General features: G+C 50.6%; 1 long non-coding RNA gene across 1 annotated transcript in view; it reads left to right on the top strand.

Annotated features, from left to right (window-relative positions):
• The window catches only part of LOC310894911, a 391,370-nt gene that overhangs the window by 106,147 nt on the left and 271,359 nt on the right, over positions 1-13,864 (top strand). The window lies entirely within an intron of this gene.

The raw sequence follows: 13,864 nt of genomic DNA, 5'->3' as shown, positions 1-13,864 counted from the left end.
GTGTGGTGCATGTATGGTGCATGCATGGTGCATGCATGGTGTATCCATGGTGTGCAGGGGAGCTCGGAGTGTGTAGGGACATCTATGGTATGTGTATGGTGCATGCATGGGGTGCAGGGTGCTTGGAGTGCGTGGGGAATGCATGGGGCATGGGGGTGCTTGGAGTGTGTGGTGCGTGCATGGTGCATGCATGGTGTGCAGGGGTGCTCGTTGTGCGTGGGGCATGCGTGGGGCATGGGGGTGCTCGGAGTGTGTGGTGCATGTATGGGGCATGCATGGTGCATGCATGGTGTGCAGAGGTGCTCGGAGTGCGTGGGGCATGCGTGGGGCATGGGGGTGCTCAGAGTGTGTGGTGCATGCATGGTGTGCAGGGGTGCTCGGAGTGCATGGGGGCATTTGTGGTTTGTGTATGGTTCATCCATGGTGGGGTGCTTGCATGGAGGTTCATGCGTGGCGGTGCTTGGAGTGTGTGGTCCATGCATGGTGCATGCATGGGGTGCAGGGGTGCTCGGAGTGCGTGGGGCATGCATGATGTGTGTGGGACGTGCATGGTGTGCAGGGGGTGCTTGGAGTATGTGGTGCATGTGTGGGGTATGGGGGTACTCGGAGTGTATGGTGCATGCATGGTGCATGCATGGTGTTCAGGGGGTGTTTGGAGTGCGAGGGGCATGCGTGGAGTATGGGGGTGCTTGGAGTGTGTTGCATGCGTGGTGCATGCATGGTGTGCAGGGTGCTCAGAGTGAGTGGGGCATGCGTGGGAAATTGGGGTGCTCAGAGTGTGTGGTGCATGCATGGTGCATGCATGGTGTGCCGGGGTGCTTGGAGAGCGTAGGGACATCTATGGTGGGTGCATGGTGCATGCATGGTGTGCAGAGGTGCTCGGAGTGCGTAGGGCATGCATGGGCGTGCATGGTGCTCAGGGGGTACTCTGAGTGTGTGGGACATGCATGCAGCGTGCATGGTGCACGGGTGCTCAGAGTGCATCAGGTATGTATGGTGCATGCACAGTGCATGAATGGTGCATGGGGTGCTTAGGGTGTGTGCTTTATGCATAGTGCATGGGGGTGCTCCGAGTGTGCTGCATGCATGGTGCATGCATGATGCATAAGGGTGCTCAGAGTGCCTGGGGCATCCATGGTGCATAGCAGGTGCACAGGGGTTCTCAGAGTGCATGGTGCATGTATGGTGCAAAGGGGTGCTCAGAGTGTGTGCTGCATGCATGGTGCATGCATGTGCAAGGGGGTGCTCTGAGTGCATGGGGGCAGGCGTGATGCACAGGGACTGCTTGGGGGCATGCATGGGGTGTGCATAGTGAATGCATGGTGCATAGGGGTGCTCAGAGTGTGTGGGTTATGCATGGAGCATGCATGGTGCATGGGTGCTCAGAGTGCATGGGACATGCATGGTGCACAGGGGGTGCTTGGAGTGCATGGTGCATGCGTGGGGTATGGGGGTGCTCGGAGTGCATGGTGTGCACATGGTGCGTGCATGGTGTGCAGGGGTGCTCAGAGTGTGTGGGGCATGCGTGGGGTATGGGGGTGCTCGGAGTGCATGGTGTGCACATGGTGCGTGCATGGTGTGCAGGGGTGCTCAGAGTGTGTGGGGCATGCGTGGGCATGCATGGTGCTCGGGGTACTTGAGCATGCATGGTGCATGCATGGCATACAGGGTGCTCAGAGTGTGCTGCATGCATGGTGCATGCATGATGCATAAGGGTGCTCAGAGTGCATGGGGTGCTTATGGTGCACAGGGGGTGCTCAGAGTGCTTGGGGGTGTGCATGGTGCACAGGAGTGCTTAGAGTGCCTCGGGCTTGTATGGTGCGTGCGTGGTGCATGGATGGTGCACAGAGGTTCTTGGAGTGCATGCTGCATGCATGGTGCATGGGGGTGCTCGGAGTGCCTGGGACATGCATGGTGCATGTGTGGTGCACAGAGGTGCTTGGAGTGCATGCGGTCATGCGTGGGCTATACATTGTGTGCAGAGGTGCTCAACAGTGTGTGCTGCGTGCATGATGCACAGGGGTGCTCCGAGTGCATGGTGCATGCATGGCGTATGCATGTGCATGGGGGTACTCAGTGCATGGGGGCATGCATGGTGCATAGGGGTGCTCAGAGGGTGTGGGTTATTCATGGAGCATGCATGGTGCATGCGTGCTGCACGGGGGTGCTTGGAGTGCATGGGGCGTGCGTGGGGTGTGCGTGGGGCATGCGTGGTGCTCAGGGGGTACTCTGAGTGTGAGGGGCATGCATGCTGCAGGCATGGTGCACAGGGGTGCTTGGAGTGCATGGGGTGTGCATGGTACACAGGGCTGCTCAGAGCGTGTGCTGCATGCATGGCGCATAGAGAGTACTCTGTTTGGGGCATGCATGATGCATGCACGGTGCACAGGGGTGCTTGGAGTGCGTGCTGCGTGTATGGTGCACAGTGTGTGGCATGTTCCAGTGCACGGTGTGCACGGTCTGTATGGTGCACACAGTGCACGGGGTGTGTGGTGCGTGGCGTGTAGCACTGCACTGTGTGCGGTGTGTGTGATGTGCAAGGGGTACGTGGCCCACAAGGGGTGTGGGGCACAGAGTGCACAGTCGCAGCTCCGTGCGCGTGCGTTGCACGCGTGGTGCACAGCGAACTGTGCATGCCATTCACATTGTAGCCCGCTCAGCACTGCAGCCCCAACCAGTTTACTGCTTTCACCCCACAAGCCCTAGAAATAATTGCTAGCAATGCAAGGGGGAGGAGTGGTGGTGGAAGCCCTGAGCGTCCAGGAAAGCACATTTGGGGCAAAAGAAAGTTCTTGTGAAGGAGACATTGCAGTGAGTGCAGGGGAAGAGCAGGAGCAGGAGGAATCCTGCACGTGGGCTGCGGAGCCAAGGGCAGAACCGTGCCTTGAAGTGAAGGCCTCTAATCTCTTGGTGGATAGGTAAGGATGAAGGAGGAAGGGAAAAAGACACGTTCTCACACTCCTCAGTGGAGTAAACCCTTATTCCCTCTAGCCCGGAGGCAGAAAGGAAATCATAATATGTGAGTTTAAACACTTCCTCTTCCCAGCAGACGCATGCACAGCCAAGCTAGTGCCGTGGTGGTTTGCCTGCTCCTCTCCATCTCTGGTGTTCTTCCCTCTCCCTCCGTGTTTCAGCATCCCCCAGGGATCGGGCTGCTCCCCCCTCCGCCCCGATGACTCGAAGCACGTTCCCATTGTTTGGGGAGCATATGGGCGATCGCGTCGAATTTTCCCCAAATATTTGGCGTAGATACCACACACACATAACCCATGTAACATATGGCAGGGTGCACATCTCAGTGCCTCAGTACGGCGTGTATGACTTTCATTTTTTTTAATGTATGTATTCTTTGCTTCAAACGCTGTCAGCATGGAAAGGTTACGCAGGCACAGCAAGCACCCTTCTGTGCAAGGCCGGCACAGCAGGCACTCGGGGTTCCTAGCTCGTTTCACGGGAGGCGTGTGTGTTAGTGACACACTGCACATCTCGAGCTCTGAGCTGAGATAAATACGCAGTCGTGATATTTAAATACCCTCTCGATTAGCAGTCGCGCTGTGTCTTCCACGCTGTATGCGGAACGCAGTGTGCTTCACATGTGCCCCGTAGCTATTTATGTGCTCCAACGTTTTTGCATCAATTTTGCACCAATTTTGCATCAGAAATACTCATTTTCCTCTCGAGATGTATCCAGAAGGCCCTGCCTGAAGGCAGATAAAGGGGAAAGGATGCCGTTTCCACGCCTTTGAAGTGCAGGACACCGTCCTCCCAGAGCATTAACAGACCCGTTTAATTCCTATCACATCAAGACCAGGATCTGCAGAGAGCACAGCTCGAATGTGGTCTGTCTTGCTTATTTGAAGGCAGAGATCCAGCAAGGAAATTATTTTAAAAAAGGAGTTTTTTTAACTAGCCCTGAAGTGGTGACCTGGCTGATTTCTCATCAACGTGCAACTTGCTGTTGCGTTGCCGCCTGCCGAACACTCAGACTGAAAAATAAGTGTTTAAAACTTCCCAAAGATCTAACTATTTTGAAATATACAACTACATCTACTTAAGTCAAACCATTTTGGCTTTTATTTCATTTCTAGAATAATCTGAAGTGCTATAAGCAGCCCGTCAATCGACACTTTTCTATAAACAACTTTAAATGTTAATTTACAAGATAATATACAATGTTTACCCGAAGTAGCTGAAATTTCAGCACAAGGTCAGTCGCTGTCACACCGAACAGCATTTTTTTTGTTGTTTTCTGGTTTTGTTGTTTTGGGAAAACATAGAATAAAAACTTTGAAGGCTTTGTTGTTGGTTTGTTTTGGTTTTTATTTGGGAAAACATAGAATAAAAGCTTTGTAACAAACAGGTTTGTTGAGCTGTTGTTGCCACAATGCCTTATCGATTTTCCTCCAAAAGTGGGCAAGAGCTACCGGAGCTGTATATTCGCCTCCCATTTTTTGAGGTCGCATAAGAGGAAGCTTGCATATTCCACAAGTCTACTGAATTATAATGTTGTCCACCTATGGTGCATCGTCTCATCTTAACCAGAGCTGGTGCTAATGTAAATTTACAACACGCACGGTGTGCACTGCTTGATTTTTGCTGGGTGGCCTTTTTCTTCTGACATCCGAACCACGAGCCCGCCTCAGTCGCATTGTGCTTCATAATTAAAGCATCACGACGTGAGCCTTCGTGCTTGCACACACAGATATTTGCACACTTTGATATTTAAGCCCCGCAGGCGCACGCGCCGAAATCCCCGCTGAGTCAAATCGGGTTAAAAACTTGGGAAGACCTGCAAGCTGCTGGGAAGGCCATCTGTAAATATGGCACAAGGGATGGGTAAACGTGACCCCAGCGTGTCCCCAGGGAAGCGGTTTTGTCCCTGCACATCTCCCGTTGCCCTTTGCCCTCCCGCTCTGCGAGGACAGCGCTCCCCTTCCCCCAGGGATCAGAAGGTGTCGTCGGTGCCGACATGCCGTACATCGGCGCAGATGAGCACAGATTTCGGCTGTCACCTTCACGTCAAAGCCACCTATTTGGCATCTTTATCCCAGAAATCTTAACAGCACCAAGGTGAGTTTGTAAGGACCGGTGGGACCTGAGGATGAGGAGACGGTGCCACAAGGCAGGCGACGAGGAGGTGGGGAAGGAGCCGAGGCTTATGAGATATCAGAGCCAGTGCTCATCGCTTCAAACGCAACCTCCCAGGAAGGGCAAAGAAAAAGCAAGGTCTCTCCTTCCTTCTGGTGGATAATGCCGGCCTATTTTGCCTGATTTCCATGAGAAAGGGCCACTTCTGGCACTGACATCCCGCGACAATGCGCGCCCCCTCAGCGCCACGCTGAAAGAGGAGGGGGGCAAGAAATTCGCCTCTCCAGAGGGGCTGGAGCTGCCACAGAGGCCCGAGGAAAGCCAAATGTGCAGCCAGGGAATACGAGGAGAGAGGATCCCTGCTCCTAGCTGAGCTGCAGCAAAACGCCTGCCGAAAATCGGTGGGAGGACGACTGAGAAGCGTTTTGACGCATTTACGCGGACGTCGAGCGAGCGCTGCTTTACAGCCAAATTGTTGACGAGGACACTGCAATATGGGGTTGATTTGGGATGATCGAGCTGCTGAAGTCTTTCCTGCATACGCACAGCATCCATAAGGACTGCTGGCTTCAGATCCCACACAGGGTTTTGATGAGTGCTTTTCATTCATGGATCGGGGAGGGCTTCACAAAGGAGAGCTATAAATAAGACAGATGGGAGCGAGGAATGGAGCGAGGCTTTTAAAGGACAGTAGGTTGTTCCTTTAACGGTTTCTGTAGCTGAGGACTCTTTAAGAGCTCTCATTTTACGGAAAATAAAATATTTTTGCAATAGCACACTGTGCCAAATAACTTGTGCATAGATATTTACATTGTCAAGGCGAAGTTTTGTCGTGCTGTGTACAAATTGTTTCTAGCTAGGCTTTCGGAAAACACAAAAAGCAAAGCATTTAACATAGCGTACGCATGTTTTAGGCACTTTCAGATTGAACAGATCAAAGCTTTTCGTTCCTAAATGCCAGAATCCGGTGATATTTGTGTAACCATGCAATTTGACCTGTCTGTTTTACATGTTCCCAAAGGGGTTATTATAGGCAGCTTTCAAATTAAGTGGGCTGGAACATTTGATACTCCCTTCCCTCGTTTTCAAAGCCTGTGCAGAGCCCATACTGCGTGACTGACGCTGCTGTTCGAGGGGTAGCAGTGGGGTTTTATCACAAGGTATGCAACACAGCGAGGGAAGGGACATTATCCCCGTCTCTGTCACTCCAAGGCGGCCATTTCATTGCTGCGTCGTTCATTCTTCCCCCTCCACAGAGCTGGGAGCAATATTTCCTCATCCTCTGAGGTGTCTCAGAGCTCAGTTCACCTCGCAAAAAGGAACGGGCACATTGCAATCAAAAGGGTCAGCAGGGTAAGGCCCCAGCAGCTCAAGCATCCCACCCGCACGAGTCCATTTGGCCCGCGAAGCTCCGAGGCGCTGCAAACTCACCCAGCCTGGGACGGCCTCAAATACATCCTGGGTGTTTGAAATAACATTATTGTATAACTGGGAGATTGCCATAGGCTGATGGCTCGGTCTTGTTTTATGCAGCAATCCTTTCACCCAACGGTGACCTTGTAACTGGATGATAAAAGCCATATCCCGCTCTTGAGTGCACCTGTGCTGACACTATTTACATTGCAATAGCACCTAGAGGCCCCATTGCATGAGGCACGGTAAAACTGTCTTGATCTGGAATAGACTGAAAGTGGGAGAGGAAGCGGTTAACAGAAGCAAAATGTTTGTCTCAAGGTCATATATCAGAGAAGTAGCTCTGGCAGGAGCAAAACTCGGGTCTACCAAGTCCCAGAGCAATGCTCTGTCAGAAATGGCTTTTAAGGAAAAAAGGATGTATTTACTTCCAGGACTATACATATAAAATGTAAAGTGCTGGGAGATTACAGTGTCTTTAGCAAGATTTGCCCTTTGTTTATTCTTGTGGTTGTAGAAGCGCTTGTTGAGTTATTATGGGGCTTTTGTTTATTTTGCTTTGTTTTTAGACACTTTGATATTTAAGCAAATATTACATTGCCATTAAATTGTCAATGTCTTCATGAGAGGCATGATTTTACTTGAAGTACATTACAATTTTCCTCATCACAGACCCAAAGGATCAACATTTTCCTTTCAGATCATTCTTTGTTTGAAAAGTTAATTGGTGCTGAAGTAACCCTTGCTGGTTTTGCAGTGGCCTTTTGTAGGTCATGAAACGACGAATCTCCAAGTCTCACCCTCCTCCTTCCTACCCAGTGTGCTTCTGTGTCACCACCAGCTCTGCTCCGGCTTGATCTAACCAGATGGTATCTCACAAGACGCTAGACATGAATATTTCATACAGCTTAGGAACTGTTTTTTTCCTCACTCTTCCCTGGTAAAACGTGTTGATTTAAGGCTTTCCACAACTCGAGACGCCCGCTGGCACAGCGCCGTAGCTCAGGCCAAAGCAGGCCGAGCGTTGTTGTCATCTCATAACGGGGAGAGCAGAGATTGTTTCGGACCGCTGGAAGAGTGGAGCCGAAATTTTCCATTAAGAGGCAAAAAAAACCAACAAAACAAAACACATTTGTCAGGCAGCAATCTTCCAGTTTAGCTGTTCTTAGGTTACCTTTGCTGGGCTTAATGTGGAAAGTCCGAGGCACTGGATCAATGCAATTTTTGATCCATTGAATCAGCAGCAGAGTTAATCTCACATCTCTGAGCCAGCGAACGCTTTGTTTTCATTCAAAGTCCGTCTGATTTCAACTTAGGCCATTTCTAACAGTTTTCTTATTTACAACATCAAAGTCTTTATCCACTGTATCTCGTGATATAAATCCATTAGCGGTCACCTGCCTTTATCATTTTTCACTCGGGCTTTGCTTTCGCTCCTCTTCGGAGACGCGAGTGGTTTCTTTTGTCTGGGCCTGAGCTGTTCTCAGCGGATAATCGATATCGAGTTGCAAGTGTTTCTCTCAGACTCTGGAGCTTGCAAAACTGGCCTGTTTGCTTTCTTCAGCCACACACGAAAACTTTTGTTTCAGCCGGAAACCCTCCCAGGGACGATCCGGCTCCGGATTAAGACACACAGAGCTCGACTGACAGCACGTAGACCTCCAGTGCCATTTAAGATGTCCTGGAGGACACTGCCTAACCTCCGTCTCCTCCTTTGGAAGGTCACAAGTCCACCGTAGATCCTGTCTAATTTCTGCTGGTCGCTTAAATACATCTCAGATGTCCTGGGGCATCTCCAGTGGCACTTGGCACAGGTCAGTTGGTTAAATGTCGGTGTCTGTGTGGGTGCACGTACCTCTGAGCTGGGGGTCTGAGCTCCTGTTGAAGTCAGTGGAGATCCAGGTGGTGGAGCATGGAAAGCATCCAGCTGACCGGACCTCAAGTGACCACTTTAGGGTGTATAATCATCGTGCTTCTGTGATTGCCTTTCAGATGAGATATTTTGCAAGGGCAGGACCTGTCTTGACACCAGACAAAGTGTTCACACACAGAAAGAGCCATGCACCAAGGGGCCAGGGACCTGGGTCTTTCTTTCCACCTAGAAGGCCAGCACCATGAAGAGGAAGGTGAATTCTCGAGAAAAAAAAAAAAAAAAAGGAAAAAAAAAATCCTTTCTTAATCAGCTGCTTCTCTGTCCCCCAACACATGCTTTACAATGTCCTGGAGTCTTTGTTGGCCCATTCATAGAAGTGAGCAGCTGTAGCTACTGAAGCCACAGTTTATATCAATGTAAATCTGCCCTTGTTTAATTTATTGCCTCCGTCATACGATACTCTGGTTAGGTACACGCTCCACACAGAATCTGGCAGGTGTAGATTCCCATGCAATATCAGTTTGCAGGTAAGTAATATCACACCCTCTTCAGGAAGACACGGGGGGCAAGCAGTGAATGGTGGTGAGAAGAGCTGGGAGCTGGATTAGAAATCCAGGATGATAAGGAAGATCACACAGGTGGTAGCATAAGGCAGCGAAGAAGAAATAAGGAGGACGAGTGAGATGGATGGGAGAGCATGGAGATTAATGGAAAGGAGGAATAATGGGTATGCTGTTGAAGAGTCAGTGTCAGATGGTGCTGGAAAAAAAATAGAGGATAAAGCAGGGAAGAAGGTATTGATCCTGCTGTAATGGACTGGGGTGTCTCCTCGGGATACCAGGGGAAGAAACAAGGAAGAACAGTGCTGAGATTAACAAGAAATCTGTGAAAGCAAAAGAAAGCATTTAGGCTGTGCTTAGCAGAGCACCTTCAATAGCTGCGCAACTTTGCCCTGATGGCAGAGCAGCCTGAGGGGCGCAGCATCTCTGCCCTCTGACGCAGCCGCCCCACGGGGCCAGAGGCAGCTCCTGGGTGACTGAGTCCCTTCGTCTTCTATTACAAATGGTTCATAAACAGTCAAACTCCGTCAGAAAAATAGTTTGGATCCCCCCACCACCACCACCACACACACATACTGCTGCTATTTGGAAGCCTCAGGACATGCCTAATCAGCTGGTTAGAGATCTTAGAGATCTTCTGGACTATTTTTTATTATCTGATTTATACCACTTGTTTTTGCACTAGAATTGGCTTTTCACTTAAATAGTTCTCCCCAGTGTTTTCCTCCCTGCTGTATTTATAGAAAGCAGTCATGTTCCCTTGCAGCCAGTCTTCTGCCAGACTAAACAAGAGTCATTATGAAACAGGACATTATAAAATAGGCTCTACATTCACATGACCCTTCAAAAAGGCCTTCCTTTCACCTAGTCCACACTGAATTCATCTTCCCTGAACTCGCTCAGTCAGATTTGGTCACAGGTCTTCACCGAAGCCAGATGGAAGGCAACATTTTGTTGGGACCACAGCTGCACTCTGCAGGTGTTCCAAGACCTACTGTAGAGTAGGGTAGAGTAGGGTAGAGTAGGGTAGAGTAGGGTAGAGTAGGGTAGAGTAGGGTAGAGTAGGGTAGAATAGAATAGAATAGAATAGAATAGAATAGAATAGAATAGAATAGAATAGAATAGAATAGAATAGAATAGAATAGAATAGAATAGAATAGAATAGTTCAGTTGGAAGGAAACTTCCAAGATCATCTAGTCCAACTGCCTGACCACGTCAGGGCAAAACAAAAGTTAAAGCTTATTAATGAGGGCATTACCTAAATGCCTCTTGAACACTGGCAGGCATGGGGCATCAACCACCTCTCTAGGAAGCCTGTGCAAGTGCCTGACCACCCTCACGGTAGGGAAATTTTTCCTAATATCCAGTCTGAACCTCCTCTGGCGCAGCTTTGGCTGTTCCGTGAGTCCTGTCATTGATTACCAGGGAGCACCAAATCCTGGAGTGCATGTGGGGAAGATGCTGACACTCAGCTGAGCAGCATTATTGGGGTCTGCAGGCCCCCCCCATTCCCAGTGACCCTCCAGCATTTGCAGGAACAGAGTAGCAGTTGCTCAGCTGTATCTGCTACAAGGAGCATCCCCTGCTATGCTTTCCTTGAACAGAGAGCAGGATTTTTTTTTTTTCTCCTAAAAATCAGAACAAAACAAAACAAATGTTCAAAATAAAGAAGGTGTAATCCCCCAGGTCATCTTCCTTTATGATTTCACCAACTTTCTTTCAACCACATTTATTTTTATTGCAGTTTTTCCTCAGAAGGATCTAACCTTCAAAATGTTTATCCCAGACATGGGAGCTATTTTACAGAGACCTCTATTTTCCATAGCAAACGTTTCACATTCTGCATTGTGTGTTCTCTACTCTGCTGCCCGCATGTGTTGCAATAGTGTACAAGTTTTTTCTGTTTGTTTTTTTTTTGTTTGTTTGTTTGTTTTTGGTTTTGGTTTTTGGTCCAAACACATGTTCATAGCACAACTCTAACGCTTGGTGGAGTCTGTGCCCAACCAAGGCATGAAAACTCCCAAGCATGGAGAATCCACAGCCTCTCTGGGAAGCCTCTGTGCCCTGTCGCCTACTACTGGCAAAGCTTGTCATTGTATCCAGCCTGAATTGTCTATGCTGCCTTTTGCAGCCATGGCTCCTTCTTGTTATCGTGTCTGCCAGTGTTGAGAAAGTGTTTGGTTTGAATGTTGTAACAGCTGTGAAGTGGTTTTACCCAGCTTGTAACAGCTGTGAAGTGGTTTTACCCAGCTGGGCAGCTGAACTCCACTACATCGCTCTCTCAATCCCCCTCCTCAAAGGGGAAAGTGGAGAAAATATGATGGAATGGGCTCAAAGGTTGAGATCGGGACAGGGAGATCAATCAACAATTATCGTGACAGGCAAAACAGACTCACCACAGGGAGATTAATATAATTTATTGCATATTACTAACAGACTAGAGCAGTAACAAACTACAAGCAAATTAAAAACACCTTCCCCCCACCCACCCTCTTCCACCTCCTCCCCACAAAGCGGCGCAGGTGACTGGGGACTGGGGGCTGCGGTCAGTCCCTGACGCTTCGTCTGTGCCGCTCCCTCACGGTCCCTCTGTGCCCCTGCTCCATGGGGTCCCTCCCACGGGATGCCGTCCTTCCCGAACTGAGCCTGCGGGGGCTGCCCACAGGCAGCAGCTCTTCAGGAACTGCTCCCACACGGCTCCGTCCCACGGGGTCCATCCCCCAGGAGCAAACTGCTCCAGCACGGGTCCCCCACGGGCGGCAGCTCCCCCCAGACCCCCTGCTCCTGCGTGGGCTCCTCCCCACGGGCTGCAGCTCCGGCCCGGGGCCTGCTCCTGCGGGGGCTCTCCATGGGCCGCAGCCTCCTCCAGGCCACATCCACCTGCTCCACCGGGGGCTCCTCCACGGGCTGCAGCGTGGAGATCTGCTCCGTGTGGGACCCGTGGGCTGCAGGGGGACAGCCTGCTCCACCAGGGGCCTCTCCACAGGCCGCAGGGGAACTGCTGCTGCGTGCCTGGAGCACCTCCTGCCCTCCTGCTGCACTCACCTGGGGGGCTGCAGGGATGGTTCTCACTCCTCTCTCCCAGCTGCTGTTGTACAGCAGGTTTATTTATTTATTTATTTATTTATTTATTTTGCCCTTTTTAAATCTGCTCTCCCAGAGGCACAAACAACATCACTTATTGGCTCAGCTCTGGCCACCAGCAGGTCCCTTTTGGAGCTGTCTGGAGCTGGCTCTTATCTAACACCGGGCAGCTCCTGTACTCTTCTCACAGAGGCCACCCCTGCAGCCGCCCGTTACCAAAACCTTGCCACATAAACCCTATACAAGCCGCCATCTGGGAGGCTGCAGACAATGCTTAGAGGGTCCCGAGCAGAGAGAACAGTCCCATGTCCCTTATCCTGTCCCGGTGGCTGATGCCCTGGAGGCCCCTGCCCACCTGGATGGGGCACGGATGGATGCTCCATGGTCTGCAGCACCCTCCTTGACAGGGGTGTCCTCACCGGAGAGCCCAGGATTTACGGGGTGGCCTTGCCCATGGCAGACAGTGTCCTTGTGGAGGGGGGGACAATGTCCCTTACCCACAGGCCTGTATGCAGTTTGCCTTCCCTGCAGGGAGCTGTTGCCTCCCGTTTCAGCTGGCTTCTCCCGCAGCTTCTGGGCCCTTGCCAGCAGGGCTGTTGCTCAGCCAGCTCTCCCCAGCCTGCGCTGATGCCTGGGGTTATTCTGCCCTGGGTGCAGAGCTTTGTGCTTTTCATTCTTGAACCCGATGAGGTTTCTTTTGGCCCAGTTCTTGGGCTTATCAGGGTCTTTGTCTGTTGGTAGAAGTGCTGCCGTTCACTCTGTCAACCTCCCTCTTCTCCTCTGCCCCCTTTTGCTTAATTAGCATCTCCCATTTTGCTGTAGTTGCACTCTCCACCATCTTCCTGGTTGCTGATGAGTGTTTGGAGCCCTGCTGGCCCCTGCGGTCCTTCCTTGCTAGCTTGCAGCTGGACATTATGCTATTGCTCGCGGCCACATAAGCCAGCTATCCAGCCAGTTTTCAAGCTCAGCTCCTCTGTTGTTAGCTGAGCTCAGGCTCCCTCAGCTCCCAGGTGATATTGTGGTGGGAGACCATGTCAAAAGCCTTATTAAAGTCAAGCTCACATGACTGTGGTGGGTTAACCTTTAAAGACAGGATCACTTACCAGTTAGCGTCAGAAGCAAAACGCAGGTGGCTTGGAAAAAAATAATTTAATGTATTGTCAATTAAAATGGATTCAGATAGCAAGGAACAGAGACAAAATTTAAACACTGTCTACCCCACTCTCCATGTCCAACATTCCCCCTTCACTCCCGCTCCCTCTCCCCCAGCAGAGCAGAGCAGAGGATGGGATGGGATGGGATGGGATGGGATGGGATGGGATGGGATGGGATGGGATGGGGTGGGATGGGGTGGGGTGGGATGGGACGGGACGGGGGCTGCACTCAGGTCCCCCAGCCCCTCTCAGCTGCTCCTTCCTTCTCACATGTGGCCCTGCTCCATCAACCACTGTCCAGCACCAGGTGATGTAGGGATGGTCAAAAGCTGACGAAAACCCGACAAAACCTACATGATGAGCCATTCATCTGTCATCAGAATTGCCCCTCAGCTCATCACATGAGGCTGGTCAGACATGATCTACTCTTGAGAAGTTTTCATTGATTGTTTTGCAAGTAGAGAGCATACAAAGAAAAACTTACTTAGAAAATCTTTAATATTGGAATCTTTCACCCAGAACATCCAATTTTCTCTAGTTTAAAAATTGATTGTTCTAATTTACCTTCTGATATAAACAAACTCTTCATAGTCAACCTTTTGTTTGTGGTTTGGTGTGCTCACTTTGACAACAGTTTGCAAGTGGATCTGCATTAAGCCTTTGGGTCCACTCTGTTCCCATCACAGAGTGT

Source organism: Anser anser, assembly GCF_964211835.1.
Source record: "Anser anser genome assembly, chromosome: 2".
In the NCBI taxonomy this organism is placed as follows: domain Eukaryota; kingdom Metazoa; phylum Chordata; class Aves; order Anseriformes; family Anatidae; genus Anser; species Anser anser.
The sequence above is the reverse complement of the archived record's forward strand: the minus strand, read 5'-3'. Positions and strand labels throughout refer to the sequence as shown.